Source organism: Dendrobates tinctorius, unplaced genomic scaffold (assembly GCF_039654945.1).
Source record: "Dendrobates tinctorius isolate UK_male_01 unplaced genomic scaffold, ASM3965494v1 ptg000102l, whole genome shotgun sequence".
Classification (NCBI taxonomy): domain Eukaryota; kingdom Metazoa; phylum Chordata; class Amphibia; order Anura; family Dendrobatidae; genus Dendrobates; species Dendrobates tinctorius.
This window is the reverse complement of record NW_027361770.1, coordinates 84,248-99,860: the sequence shown is the minus strand read 5'-3', so window position 1 is coordinate 99,860 and position 15,613 is coordinate 84,248. Positions and strand designations below refer to the sequence as shown.

Below are 15,613 nucleotides of genomic sequence, written 5' to 3'. Positions count from 1 at the left end.
GTCCGGGGCCTCCCTTCTTCATGCGATGACGTCATCTTCTCCCGTCCTGTAATGGCTCCCGGCGCAGGCGCACTGCTCTGCCCTGTTGAGGGCAAAGCAGAGTCCTGCAGTGTGCAGGCGTCGGGAGAGGTCTGGCGCCTGCGCACTGCAGAATTCTGCTCTGCCCTAAACAGGGCAGAGCAATGCGCCTGCGCTGGAGCCATTTCAGGACGAGAGAAGAGGACGTCATCGCATGAAGAAGGGAGGCGCCGGACCGGACCGCAACACCCATCGGACCGGACCGCCCACCTCGGGGAGTATAATATAACGTGTTTTTCTTCTATTTCAGGTTACATCGGGGGCTTATCTACAGCATTACAGAATGCTGTAGATAAGCCCCCGATGTCTATGCCGGCAGCTAATAGGGGATAGAAAGAGTGACAGATCCCCTTTAAAGGGAATCTGTCACTCTTTTTATGATAATCAGCTGCCAGCATTGACATCAGGGGCTTATCTAGCCCCTCCTATACCAAAGATCAAGTTTTATTAGTATGAAATATTTGTGTTCTTGTTTATGTTTTAAAACATAGGTGTGTCTGATAGTCCAACAATATAGTAACTATACTCTAATTAAAGGGCTTGTCATTCCTTAGAATTAACCTATTTTTTTAACGTTCCACTCCATTTTTTTTCTCTGCCGGAGCAGAGTCACTGATACAAATTCTTTGTTCTTCGTAATGTACTCACCTGCCCCTTTCTTCATCAGTTATCGGCACCAGATGTCACTTCTCAATGTAAGTCTAGGAGCCAGAATGAACGAAGTTCTCTGACTTACTTTGAGAGCTTGTGACTGTTACCTCTGACTTTCAGTCAGACACATGTTGCGGCCACAATGGATGGAGAACAAGAAAGCAGCTAGTGAGTAGATTACTATCGTCAGGGAACTTACATTAATGCCACAATTCCAGTATTGAAATAATTATAAAAAAAGAATGGAGGGGTGGTTTAAATGGTTATCAGATTTTAAAAAATCTGGAGTAAGATGTTCAAAGACAATGCAACAGAACAATGCTAAAATAAATTATGCCAATCAAGTTGCAATATTTAAGTTAAAGTCCCTGAGATCTCCAGGTCACTCAGGAAAAAGAACGAACATTTGAGATCTCAGATATAATCTTTGTACATTAACCCAGAACTTAACATCTGTGAACTTTATTTATGCCATGACAAATGTTACTGATGACAGATGTTTTGGGAAGTGTAAAGAAAACATTTATAGATATAGAATAGAATTTAAGAATGGATTTCTGCAGTCAAAGTGGCATAAATAATAAACCTTTTAACACTTTCCTACTGCAGCCAGTTTTTACCTTTGACAAAAATGCAGACCCCCCTTTGACAAAACTGTATAAAACCCCCCCCCCGCAGTTTGGAGCGTTGCACCTCCAGTTTGGGCTATTGATAAAACTTCTGCAGATTCTGTTTAAGTCAGGAACGCCCAAGTAGCAAACCCAACATTAAGGTTTCATTTTTACAGTATTCACTTTGTCACTATGGTAACAGCACAACCAGACTTTTTTTTTTGTTAAACATGGTTTGATTTTTTTTTTAGCTCGAAGATTTACAAGTACATTTGGCATCTCAGTGATTTAATACACAGTAACATAGAATCACAGACAAAATAGAAGAGAGCAAACATGCAAAAGAAACAAAAAGCAAAGGAACAGCAAATAAATTGTAGCATTTTCTACTTTGTGAACTAACAAGAGAAAAAACACAAATGTAATTTTTTTTTCACTTGAATAAGACACCGCTACAGCATTGAAACACGTTGCGAATAAAAAGTCTTTTTCCTCATCATCTTTTTCTGAAGAATTGATTCACTTCAGCAGCACAGCCCACCCAAGTGTTTATCCAACTGGAACCCATTTCTACTGGAGGATTTATCCACCAGTCATGGGGCAGCAGCAACTCTTTTTCTTCAGACTTACATAGGAGTTTTGCCTGTCCCACCATCACCAGGTGAGCATTACCAGCACTCTCCTACTCTCCCCTCCACAGTACATCACCCTATTGTGCGCTCTGGTTCCCATTTCTAGATTTACATACTAATATTTGCATTGACATATGATGGACCTAAGTGAGGACTTGCTATTTTTGTGGATTGTGTTGAAGTTTTAATTGTAAACATTTTACATAACGTTTGGGATCACATTTATCCTGCTGAGCACTTACTTTGGGGTTTCCATCTAAATCACCGAGTGACGTAATTCAAATGAAACCCCCAAGGGATCCATTTACCATAATGAGTCAGCAGAGTTACTCTGGACTCCGTCTAGCCACCTTTTCAGAAGTGCCTAAAACTATGGCAGACCGCACTTTAATGCACAACTAAAGAAGGACACTGCAAGATCACATGCCAGACACTGCCCACAGTGCCACCATCTGCCTCATTTACAGTGAATCTTTGGTCAGGGGTTTCATCTGAATCACGTGCTTCAGTGATACTCAGAAATCCCGATGTAAGAAAAGGATAAATGTGAGCAGAGCCTTACTGCAATCTTTGTGAGGCAGAACGAAAAAAATCAACAGCAGGTGAAGAACTTATTTAATTTATTTTTACACAATTCCTCAGTTCGATTACAGCTTTACCATATTTACAGCTTTTTTAAAATTTTTTCGCTGCTGTTGCACACTAAATAAAACGCTATTTATTGATAAAATTATTTTTTGCATTGCCATATTTTGAGAGATTTATTTTTTCCATATTTCAGCTGACAGACGAGTTGATGTTTTTTATATTGGTACAGTTTTCAGTACGTTTTTTGATCGCTTTCTATTCAGATTTTTGGGAGGCAGAATGAACAAAAACCAGCAATTCAGGAATTGTTTTTTTGGGGGGCATTTTTTATGCCGTTCAGAGTGTGGTAAAATTGATACATGTATATTACTTACCGATAATGTGTTTTTACGGAACCCATGACAGCACCAACGAGAGAGGGGATCCGCCCTTCAATGACGGAACCTTTAAGATAAAAAGGGTGGCTCCTCTCTCCGCATCAGTGGATTACTGAGCATGAGAGGGCCTCAGAGTTTGTATAAATGTATATACATGTGTGTACACTAACTAATACTGACTATATCAATAATCCTTAACAGCACTTTAAGTGGAAAATTATATACAATAACCCACCAACCTAAAGGTGAAGGTTTAGTAATGGGAGGGAATCCATGGGTGCTGTCAAGGGGTCCGTAAAAACACATTACCGGTAAGTATTATACGTGTTTTCCTGTCACCCATGATAGCATCAATGAGAGAATTACAGAGAAGTACTCTATCACGGAGGGAGCACAGCTTCTAGAACCCTTTTTCCAAACGTGAGATCAGAAAAGGCAGAAAGATCCAGTCTATAATGGCTATAAAAAGTGGAAGGTGATGACCATGTAGCTGCCTTACAGATTTGTTCAATGGATACGTCTGCCCTTTCAGCCCAAAATGTTGCCATCTCCCTTGTAAAGTGGGACCTCAGGTCGTCTGGAACCAGTCTTCCCACACCTACATAGGCCAACCTGATAGCTTCCCTTTTCCACCTGGGCATCTTTTGAGGCTCCCATCCCTAGAACCCTGGAAGAAGATAAACAGAGCCCTATCCTTCCTCCAAGATTTTGTTGCCAGTAAATAGTGAAGGAGGCACCTCCTGACCTCTAGGGTAGGAAGTTCTTTTACCTATCATTCTTTGGGTTAGGACAGATGTAAGGTAGAGAAATCTCCTATGACCTATGGAACCTAGTTATTACTTTAGGCAGATAGGCAGGATCAGGTTTCAAGACTACCCTATCATCCATTACCACGGTAAAGGGAGGATCAGCTGACAGGGCCTGGAAGTCGCTGATTCTCCGCACTGATGTAAGGGCTACTAAGAGTATGGCTTGAAATGAAACTAGTTTCATGGACCCTTCAGCTAAAGGTTCAAAGGGGGATTCGGTTAAAACATTTAAGACCAAGTTCAAGTCCCATGGAGGGACCCTGGTCATCGGGACTGGTCTGGACCTAGCGCAGGCCTTAATAAATCTGACCACCCACCGATGACCCGCTAGGTTGTAATTATATAGCACCCCTAAGGCTGACACCAGAACTTTCAAAGTACTACGTGCCAGGCCCTGTTCTTGCCCCTTCTGAAGGAACTCCAGGATTTCTTTTAGGGGTACTTTTCTTTTTGGAGAACACCCTGTGGATGATAAAAATGTTTTCCAGGTCCTACCGTTAATTTTTGCAGTGACCGGCTTTCTACTAGCAAGTAATGTAGATATCAGTTTGGTAGTGAACCCCCTACGCTCTAGCACTGACCTCTCAAGTTCCAGACTGTTACGTGCAGTCAAGTCACCTATGGATGAAACACAGGCCCTTGAGCTAGAAGGTCTGGGATCTCTGGAAAGACCCACGGCTCCGTGACTGACATGTACTTCAGCCAAAAGAACCAGGGCCTCTTGGGCCAAAAGTGGGCTATGAGTATTACCCTTGCCCCTTCCTGCCGGATCTTCCTGAGGACTGCTGGTATTAGGCAGATCGGGGGAAAAGAGTAGGCCAGGGAAAAACCCCATTTGACTCGGAAAGCGTCCATCGTCTGGGGATTTTCTTTCTGATTCAGGGAACAGGACTCCTTCACTTTGCTGTTCTGCTGAGTGGCAAAAAGGTTGATTTCCACATGTCCACCAAACACCTGAATACTGTTGTTTTGAGGGACCATTCACCCTGCAGAAGTGGCCTGCGGCTCAAAAAATCTGCTGTTACTTTGTCCTTTCCCCTGATGTGAAGTGCAGACAGTGAAAAGACGTTCATTTCCACAAGGCTGAAAATTAATTTACATACATTAGGGCCCGGGACAGTGTGCCCCCTGATGATTTAGGTATGCCACAGTGACCTGGTTGTCCAACAATATTTTTACACGCTGGCTTCACAGGAACGGTAGGAGACTCTGCAACACATTTTCTACCGCCCAAAGCGCCAACATATTCAAGGAGGCTTCTCTTTCTATTGATGACCATGTTCCCTGAACCAGATGGTCATCCAGATGTGCTCCCCATCCCCTGGGACTGGCATCTGTGGTAACTACCCTGGTGATGAGGAAACCATGGGACACCCTTCCAGAGGGATCTTATGTCCAACCACTAGTGGAGTGAATATATAACCTCCCGAGGTAGCGTCAGCGTACCTTTCAGATACCCCTGCAATGAAAGTTGGTTTCCACGAAGAAACCATGCAACTCTCGAGTGGACCTGGGCACAAATCACTGCCGGGATACATGAGGTCAGGGAGCCCAGGAGAGACATAGCACTTCTAAGGGTCATCACCGGATTTTTCAGAGGAGACTGAGCAATTTTTCCTTCTTTTGCTCTGGCAGATGACATTCCTGCTGGCAAGAGTCGAACAAGAGTCCTAAAAAGATTTGTGCCTTTTGTGAATGCAACCTTGTCTTTTCCAGGTTCAAACACCACCCTAAGCTTTTTAAGATGGTGGCTATGTCCTTCACTTGATTGTGGCAATGAGTGAAGCAATGGCCTATTAGGAAATCGTCCAGGTACAGAATGACTAGTCTGTTTTTTATCTCAGAGGTGGCAGTAACCTCTGCTATTAGCTTCGTGAAAACCCGTGGGGCCGCTGCCAGGCCAAGCCACTGCCAGGCCAAAGGGAAAAGGTCCTTGTACTGGAAGTGTCTCACTGTGCCTCCCACATGTACCGCCACCCTGAGATATTTTCTGAACACTGCGCTTATTGGCACGTGGTAATACACGTCCTTCAGGTCTAGGACGGCCATATAGCAAACTGGAAAGGGCATCTGAATTGCCGACCTTATTGATTCAATTTTGAATTTTGGAATATTCAAAAACTTGTTCAGGCCCTTTAAGTTGAAGATTGTACTGTATGAGCCATTTGGCTTCTTTATTAGAAACAGGGGAGAGTAGAACCCTTTACCTTCTTCTCCCGCTGGTACATCCTGGAGAACGCTTTTCCTCAAGAGGCACAGTACCTCTGTGCTATTTGTTCCAAAACGGACGCTTGTAGGGCTGTAATGATGAACCTGTTTTGGAGATATCTCCCGAACTCCAGTTAAAACCAACCGTGCCCCCACCAGGTTGAGTATCCAAGGACTGGATGATATTTTCTCCCAGGCTGGAATGAAGAGGGAGAGCCTTCCTCCCAGCTGGTGAAGAGAGTCATTTGAAGGACCTCTGACCACTTCGGGAAGAGGTACCGAACAGGAACCCCTTGGTCTTTTTCGGTCCATCGTCCAGTCTCCTCTGTTCCATGGATGTTCTCCTTCGGTTGTATATTTTAAGACTGCCTGAAGGACGAGAAGGGAGGCTTCAGGAACTCCTTTTTCTTATCGGCCGCCATTTCCAAGATGTCATCTAAAGCAGAGCCGAATAAATATTGTCCTTCACAGGGAGAGAACATAGCTTCCCTCTTGCCTGAACATCCCCTGGGGGCATCTTTTCAACCAGACCGCTCTCCGGTCTGCGTTAGATAATGCGGCAGATCTTATGGCAAGCCTGGCTGAGTCGGTCGATGCATCTGCCAAGAAGGCTGCCGCTCCCCTGATCATCGGGAGCGTGGTCCTAATGGCGTCACTCGATGAACCGTTGCCTAGCTGGTCCTCCAACGTGGTCAGCCAGGCCACGAGGGACTTCGCTGTGCAGGTTGCCGCGATGGCTGGACTCAATGCCTCTGCTGACGACTCTCGTGTTGCCTTAAGAAAAGTATCAACCTCCTATTAAGAGGGTCCTTTAACGATCCTGAGTCTTCAAAGGGGAGGGATGAACTTTTTGAGGCCTTAGATATGGCAACATCTAATTTGGGACCTTTACTCCAGGATGAGGTGGCCTCATCCTTAAAGGGGTACTTCCTTTTGAAGAAGGATGTTAAGGGGCCTTTCCTATCTGGCTTCTCCCTCTCTTTACTGATGAGATTCAGCAACTTTTCATTTATAGGGAAAACTATGTTTTTTCTTGTCCAAAGTGCCAAACATGACATCTGGGAGAGATCTTTTAGGTCTCTGGTCAACCAGTCCCATCATGGGACCTTACTGCCTTAACTAAATTGTCCACCTCCTCCAGGGGAAAGCAATAACCAAGTTGCTTTCTGACGAGGAGGATCCCAAAGTATCCCGCAGAACTCCCTTATCAAATGACATTGACGGTGAAGGAGATACTTCGGCCCTATCCCTGCTTGATGTTTCCCCTGAAAAGAACCCGGAGTTTAATGAGTTTTCCACCTTGAATCTGATGAGAGTTCTCAAGGTGGAGAAGTCTGGGGTCTCATTGGCTACAGTGTTATTGATACATGGCTGGCATAATTTTTTGGGACATGCGCGATCCAGATCCTTCCCGCACAGAGCACAGGCTTTGTGCTTTGACTTCCTCGTACTCTTTCTAGGGGGCTCCTATCAGAAAGCCAGATAGAGAAAGAGACGAGGGAGAGAGATTCGCATTATTAAAATGGTATTCTCGTAGCTCACTCACCACTCAAAGAAATTAAGGGGTACCAAAACAGGAGGCAGGATGTCGTTCGAAAGGTCTCCCTTTGGGACCGTGGAATCTTCCATCCTGGTAGAGCTGCGCCGACTAGTCCTGGAATCCTTGGACCTGCGTGTCCCGCTGGAACGTCCGGAATTCCCATCCTGGTGAGGCTGGCGTCGGGGGTCGCTGCTGCTGTGGCTGCAGGCTCTGCTGCTGCTGGCGCTGTGGAGAGGGCTGCTGTGCCTCCAACGTTGCACTGGTGCCCCTGCATGGCCAGTGATCCACCCTTAAGAACTATGCCTGTAGGGGATCTGTCGGCTGGTGTCTCCTGAAGCTCCTGGTACGCGCATCCGGAAGTGTTTCTCAGGCGAAAGGTCCCAGCCGCGTCCTCAGCGTGCGACTTCCTGTTCTCTGCCGCGCTGACAATGCGCTGGGACACAGGGCTGCCGGGTAACCATGCGATGATGGCGCTGCAAGCTCTCACACGACGGATGGCAGAGACCCCATCGGGCGCCCCAGCGGCGCTTCCAGTACCACTGGCGCCGGCCGAAGAGACGGGGACCTGGTGCCACCAACCGGCCCAGGCCTGGGAACTTGTTCTTCTTGCGATGCTGCCACCATGCAGGTAAAGGCTCCGCCCGTCAAGGACACGAAACTACTGATGCGGAGAGAGGAGACGCCCTTTTTATATTAAAGGTTCCTTGTCCTTGAAGGACGGATCCCCTCTCTCTCATTGGTGCTGTCATGGGTGACAGGAAAAAGATAGATTTATTCTTTGACATAGTACGACTACAGAAATACCACATTTATATATTTTTTATGTTTTGACACTTATACACAGTAAAAACTACTTAATACAAAAATATTTTTGCATCGCTTTATTCTGAGAGAAATAATTTATATTTCCACTGATGGAGCTGTATTGCGGACTGCTTTTGTGGGAGAATATGACATTTTCAGTGATACCATTTTTATTTACATTCGTTTTTTTCATCGCGTTTTAATACCACTTTTTGTTAGGCGATATGATGAAAAGAATAGTTTTTTAAATTTTTTTTTAATGGTATTCACTGAAGGGGTTTAAATACTAGTGGGACAATTTTATGGGGCGGGTTGTCCCATACGTGGTGATAACTAAATGTGTACTTTTTTATGCTTTTACATAAAATTTATCAAATATACAGTATATCCAGGGGTTGGACAAAATAATGGAAACACCTAACGTTTTGGCATCATAATCTTCGAACATGTTATAAACATGCAAACCATGACATATGGTAATGTTTTGTAGTTGATATTTGTGTTATGTGATATGTGTATGTAAATTAACTGTTTGTTTTGCAGAATTGGAAGAACATTGATGAGAACCTGATACCAATGGCAGACCTCACGGAGTTTCAAAGAGGCAAAATTGTTGGTGCTCGTATGGCAGGCGCTAGTGTAACAGAAAGTGCCCGAATGCTTGGCGTGTCAAGAGGTACTGTCTCCAAAGTAATGACTGCGTTTAAAAGAGAAGGAAAAACATCCGCAGCAAAGCACAGGTCCGGCCGAACGTCGAAGTTGACTGAGAGAGACCGTCAGACTCTAAAGCGAATTGTGAGAGAGGATTGCAAGACCACAGCTCCGAAAATCACTGGTGAGCTCAATGAACACCTACAGAACCCAGTTTCCACGAAAACTGTTCGTGCGGAGCTGCACAAATCTGGATTCCACGGAAGAGCTGCAATTAGAAAACCGCTGCTCTCAATGACAATTGTTTCCAAGCATTTAGAGTGGTGTAGAAACCTCCAGAATTGGTCCCTCGAGCAGTGGAAACATGTGATATTCTCAGACGAATCATCGTTTACCCTATTTCCGACCTTCAGCCGAGTGTACGTTTGGAGACAGTCGAAAGAAGCATTCCATCCTTTTTGCCTTCTCCCAATCGTAAAACATGGCGGAGGTTCTGTGATGATCTGGGGTGCTATTTCGTGGAGATCCGCCGGGCCAATGATATCCCTTCATGGAAGAATTAACAGCCGAGATTATTTAGGCATTTTGAGCGACCAAGTGCATCCTATGGTTCAAGCACTGTTCCCGGAAGGGAACGCCATCTTTCAGGATGATAATGCACCAATTCATACAGCTAGAATCGTTAAACATGGCACGAGGAACATTCTAATGAAGTTGAGCATCTCATCTGGCCCCCACAATCCCCAGACCTCAACATTATTAAGCATTTATGGTCGATTTTAGAGATTCAAGTTAGACGTCGATTTCCACCGCCATCGTCGCTCAAAGAACTGGAGGGTGTTTTAACTGAAGAATGGGCTAAAATTCCTTTGGAAACAATACACACCTTGTATGAATCCATACCTTGGAAAAATTGAGGCTGTAATCGCTGCAAAAGGTGGACCTACACCATATTAAACTGACTTTTGTTGATGCTTCCAGTTGTTCCCATTATTTTGTCATATACAGTATATATATGTGTATATATATATATATATATATATATATATGTGTATATATATATATATATATATATATATATATATATATATATATATATACACACACACACACACACACACACACACACACACATATACACACACATATATATATATATATATATACACACACACACATCGTATATACTCGTGTATAAGCCGACCCCCCTAATGTCACAAAAAACTAGGAAAACTTATTGACTCGCGTATAAGCCTAGGGTGGAAAATGCCGAAGCTACTGGTAAATTTCAAAAATAAAATGGGCCCCATAAGATGCTCCATAAAGTTCATGATGGCCCCATATAATGCTCTATAAAATCCATAAGATGCTCCATACCAAAATATGCCTAATAATGCTGCACAGTGAATAATGGTGGCCCTATAACATGCTCCATAATAACATATGCCCCATATAATGCTGCACAGTGATTGGTGGCCCTTTATAATGCTGCACAGTGATTAGTGGCCCCTTTCAATGCTGCAAAGTGATTAGTGGCCCCTTTCAATGCTGCACATTAATGAGTGGCCCCTTTCAATGCTGCAGAGTAATGAGTGGCCCCTTTCAATGCTGCACAGAGATTAGTGGCCCCTTTCAATGCTGCACAGTAATGAGTGGCCCCTTTCAATGCTGCACAGTAATGAGTGGCCCCTTTCAATGCTGCACAGTGATTAGTGGCCCCTTTCAATGCTGCACAGTAATGAGTGGCCCCTTTCAATGCTGCACAGTAATGAGTGGCCCCTTTCAATGCTGCACAGTGATTAGTGGCCCCTTTCAATGCTGCACAGTAATGAGTGGCCCCTTTCAATGCTGCACAGTGATGAGTGGCCCTTTTCAATGCTGCACAGTGATTAGTAGCCACTTATAATGCTGCACAGTAATTAGTGGCCCCTTTCAATGCTGCACAGTGATTAGTGGCCCCTTTCAATGCTGCACAGTAATGAGTGGCCCATTTCAATGATACACAGTGATTAGTGGCCCCTTTCAATGCTGCTGCCGCTGCCTCAATTGAAAAAAAACACAAAAACAAAAAAAAGTATATACTCACCTTGTCGCTGCTGCAGCTGCTGCTCCTCAGCGCTGACGGCTCTGCAGTGAATGTTCAGGCAGAGGGCGCCTGCTAACTACGTCATGGCGCCCTCTGACCTGAACGTCACTGCCAGAGGAAGCAAGATAGCAGAGCGCCGCACAGCGGTGGAACGGGGGACAGGTGAATGTGGCTCCCCCGTTATACTCACCTCTCCTGGCATGTCTCTGCAGCCCCCCGTGCTTGTTCCGTCTTCTCGGCGCTGTTCTTCCTGTTTTCTGCGGTCAAGTGGTGCCGCTCATTACATATGCGCATATGTAATGAGCGGCACCACGTGACCGCTGGAAGCAGGAAGCACAGCGCCGAGAAGATGGAATACGCACAGGGGGCTGCAAAGACATGACAGGAGAGGTGAGTATGATCTCCGACACCCCCCCGCTCCCCCTCCCCGGCCGACCCCCGGTATATGACTCGCATATAAGCAGAACCTTTCAGCCCCAAAAAATGGGCCTGAAAATCTTGGCTTATAAGCAAGTATATACGGTATATAATATATATATATATATATAGCGGCACGGTGGCTCAGTGGATAGCACTGCAGCCTTGCAGCACTGGGGTCAAATCCCACCAAGGACAACATCTGCAAGAAGTTTGTGTGTTCTCCCCGTGTTTGCGTGGGTTTCCTCTCACACTCCAAAAGCATACTGATGGGGCTCACAATCTAGATTCCCTATCAGGGACAGTGATGATAATGTAAAGTGTAAAGTGCTGCGGAATATGTTAGCGCTATATAAAAATAAAGATTAAAAAGAAAAAGAGAAAGACAACCGATTTCCCAGTTTGGAACAAAAAGCTCTCCAAAATCTGGAAACAAACTGGACTCCTCTGTCCGATACAATGTTCTCAGGAATCCTGTGCAAACAAACCACCTGTTGTAAAAAGATGGGCATCAATTCAGAAGAAGATGGCAACAGTTTTGAGTGGTACAAGATGGACCATCTTAGAAAATCTATCAAAGATCACCCAAATAACAGTCATTCTCTGAGAGACAGGCAGATCAGAAATAAAATCCATTGAGATATGGGTCCATGGCCTCCTGGGCACAGGCAGGGGCATCAACAAACTACTAGCACGAGAACAGGGTTTGGACCGAGAACAAGTACCACAGGACTGCACAAATTTCCTGACATCATGAGATAAGGCAGGCCACCAAAAAGACTGACTCACCAAATCTCTGGTACCAAAGATACCTGGATGACCAGCCAACGCGGAGCAATGAATTTCAGACATTACTCTTTTCCTCCACTGGTCAGGGACATACAATTTTCCCATAGGGCATCGTTCAGGTTTATCCTCCTGAAATTCCTCCAGGGCACGTCTCAAATCGGGAGAGATGGCGGAAAAAAACTACACCCTCATTTAGAATGGTAGTAGGCTCGGTCACATCAAAAGAATCTGCAAAGAAACTCCTAGAAAGGGCGTCCGCCTTAAAATTCTTAGTGCCCGGAAGAAAGGAGACCACAAAATTAAAACGCGTGAAAAACAAGGCCCACCTATCCTGTCTAGGATTCAAGCGCTTGGCTGATTCAAGATAAATCAAATTCTTGTGATCGGTAAGGACCACAACTTGATGTCTAGCTCCCTCCAACCAATGTCTCCACTCTTTAAATGCCCACTTCATGGCCAACAATTCCAGATTCCCCACATCATAGTTACGTTCAGATGGAGAAAATTTTCGAGAAAAGAAGGCAAGGGATTGGTCTTAGAGGTTACCGGATCTCTTTGAGACAAAACGGCTCCTGCACCAATCTCAGAAGCATCTACTTCCACCTGAAATGGGAGTGAAACATCAGGTTGCCATAGAACCGGAGCAGAAGTGAATCTCTGCTTAAGCTCCTGAAATGCCAAGACTGCCTCTGGAGACCAATTCACCACATCAGCGCCCTTTTTGGTCAAATCCGTCAGAGGTTTATCAATACCAGAAAAATTAGTTATAAATTTACGGTAGAAATTAGCAAAACCCAAAAACTTCTGAAGAGCCTTCAGAGAAGTGGGCTGAACCCAATCATAAATTGCCTGTACCTTGGCCGGGTCCATTTCAATAGCAGATGGGGACAAAATGAATCCCAAAAACGAAATCCTCTGTACACCAAAAAGACATTTCGATCCCTTAACATACAGAGTATTTTCCCTCAAAATCTGGAACACAGTCTGGTCATGTTCCACATGAGGATCCCAATCACTGGAAAAAAATCAACATACCATCCAGATAAATGATCAAAAATGTATCAATAAGGTGCCGTAAAATATCGTTCATAAAAGATTGGAAGACGGAAGGGGCATTAGTGAGCCCAAGAGGCATCACCAGGTACTCAAAATGTCCCTCCAGAGTAATAAACCCAGTCTTCCATTCATCCCCGTGCTTGATGATGCGAATAAGATTATACGCCCCCCTGACGTCAAATTTGGTAAACCAACAAGCACTTTTAACTCTGGAAAATAAATCAGAAATCAGGGGTAAGGGGTATTGATATGTAACAGTGATTTTGTTAAGGGAACGATAGTCAATACAAGGCCTTAATGAGCCATCTTTTTTGGCCACAAAAAAAAAAAAAGAAACAGCACCCAAAGGCGAAGAGGATGGTCTTATATGACCTTTCTCCAATGATTCCTTGATATAAGATCGCATAGCATCATGTTCAGGTACCGATAAGTTGAAAAGCCGACCCTTGGGAAATTTACAACCAGGCATTAACTCAATTGCGCAGTCATAACTCCTATGAGGAGGTAAACACGCGGACTTACTCTCACTAAATACATCAGAAAAATCAGCCAAATAGTCAGGAACATCTTGAGACTGGGGAGAGGTGGAGAAAACAGGAGCGTCACTAAGAACACATTGACAACCCCAACTCACCACAGACACAGATTTCCAATCCAAAACAGGATTATGGGTTTGCAATGAAAACCCAGCACAATAATATCATGTAGATTGTGCAACACCAAAAATTTACAATTCTCTTGATGGTCCAGGGCAACACGCATTATCACCTGGGTCCAAAACTGGGGTTTATTCTCCGCCAAAGGGGCAGCACCAATCCCCCTCAAGGGAATAGGGGTCCGCAAAGGCACCATGGGGAAAGCACAACGTTTGGCAAAGTCAAGATCGATCAGATTCAAAGCTGCTCCTGAATCAACAAAGGTCTTAGCAGAAAATGTAGACAAGGAGCAGATCAAGGTAACCGCCAACAGGAACTTAGGCTGTACACTGCCCACGGCAAATGAGTGCGCAAAACGTTTTTCTCGTTTAGGGCAGGCAGAAATAACATGAGAGGCGTCCCCACAAAAGAAGCATAATTTATTACGCCTTCTAAACTCTTGACGTCGCGCCCTAGACAAAACCCTATCACATTGCATGGGTTCAGAAGTTTGTTCAGAAGGCAGCACCGCCTCTCGCATACTTCTACGTTCACGTAAACGTCGATCAATTTGAATGGCTAATGACATGGAGTCGTTAAGACCAGAGGGGACAGGAAATCCCACCATAACATCTTTTCTTAAGGTTTCTGCCAGACCTTTCTGAAAGAGAGCTGCTAGGGCATCATCATTCCATTTAGTAAGGACTGCTCACTTTCGGAAATTCTGGCAATATAACTCCGCAGCATCCTGACCCTGGTTCAATGCCAAAAAGTTTTTCTCAGCTTGATCAATAGCATTAGGTTCATCATACAACAACTCCAGGGCCTGAAAAAGGCATCTACATTAGCCAGAATAGGATCTCCAGGTGTCAGCGAAAAAGCCCAATCCTGGGGATCGCCGTGCAGCAGGGAGATGACAATTTTAACCTGCTACACCGAGTTCCCTGATGAATTAGGTTTCAAAGCAAGAAATAGTTGAATTATTCTTAAAATTCAAAAATTTTGACCGATCCCCCGAAAACACATCAGGAGTAGGGATCTTTGGTTCTACAGCAGATGACTGAGCTAGATAGGCAGAAATTCCCCGCACTTCAGCAGCGAGCTGCTCAACATGATCGGACAATTGCTTAGTCTCCATTAAGGAAAAAATCCTCCTACGGCCTCAGAGAAAAAAATATATAAAAAAAAATTTTGACACTTTTTTTTTTTTTAATTCTTTCCTTCTTTTGAGTACCCTAGAGTCTAGTTTAGGCTGGTGATTCTGTTATGAACGGGTCACCGAGGAGGATAGCAGGAACAGGCTAAGCCACCAGGAAACCAGAGAGGTTGGTAACTCAGCAGATTGCAGACCCCTGATCCTAACAACACAACTAGCAGTAGCCGTGGAGTGTTCCTACGATGCCCTAGATGCCTCGGCACAGCCGGAGAACTAACTAAGCCTAAAGCAGAAAAGTGAAATCTAAACTGCCCTGGAGCAGATCCCCAAATGAATAGACAGCCCCCAAACATATTTTCGGTGAGACCAGATGAGACACACACAGGCAGAAAATAGACTGAGAAAATGATGGGGCCCAAGCAGTCTACATAGGACAGGACAGAAAAGATACTGTCTGCAATCACGCAAAAACTTTAAAAAATCCAACACATCTGATATAAAAAACCTGAGGCCAAACGACCTCAA

At 44.6% G+C, this 15,613-nt stretch overlaps 1 protein-coding gene across 1 annotated transcript in view; it reads right to left on the bottom strand.

The window, feature by feature from the left end:
• Positions 1 to 15,613, bottom strand: part of ERP44 (endoplasmic reticulum protein 44) — a 97,130-nt gene that overhangs the window by 26,503 nt on the left and 55,014 nt on the right. The window lies entirely within an intron of this gene.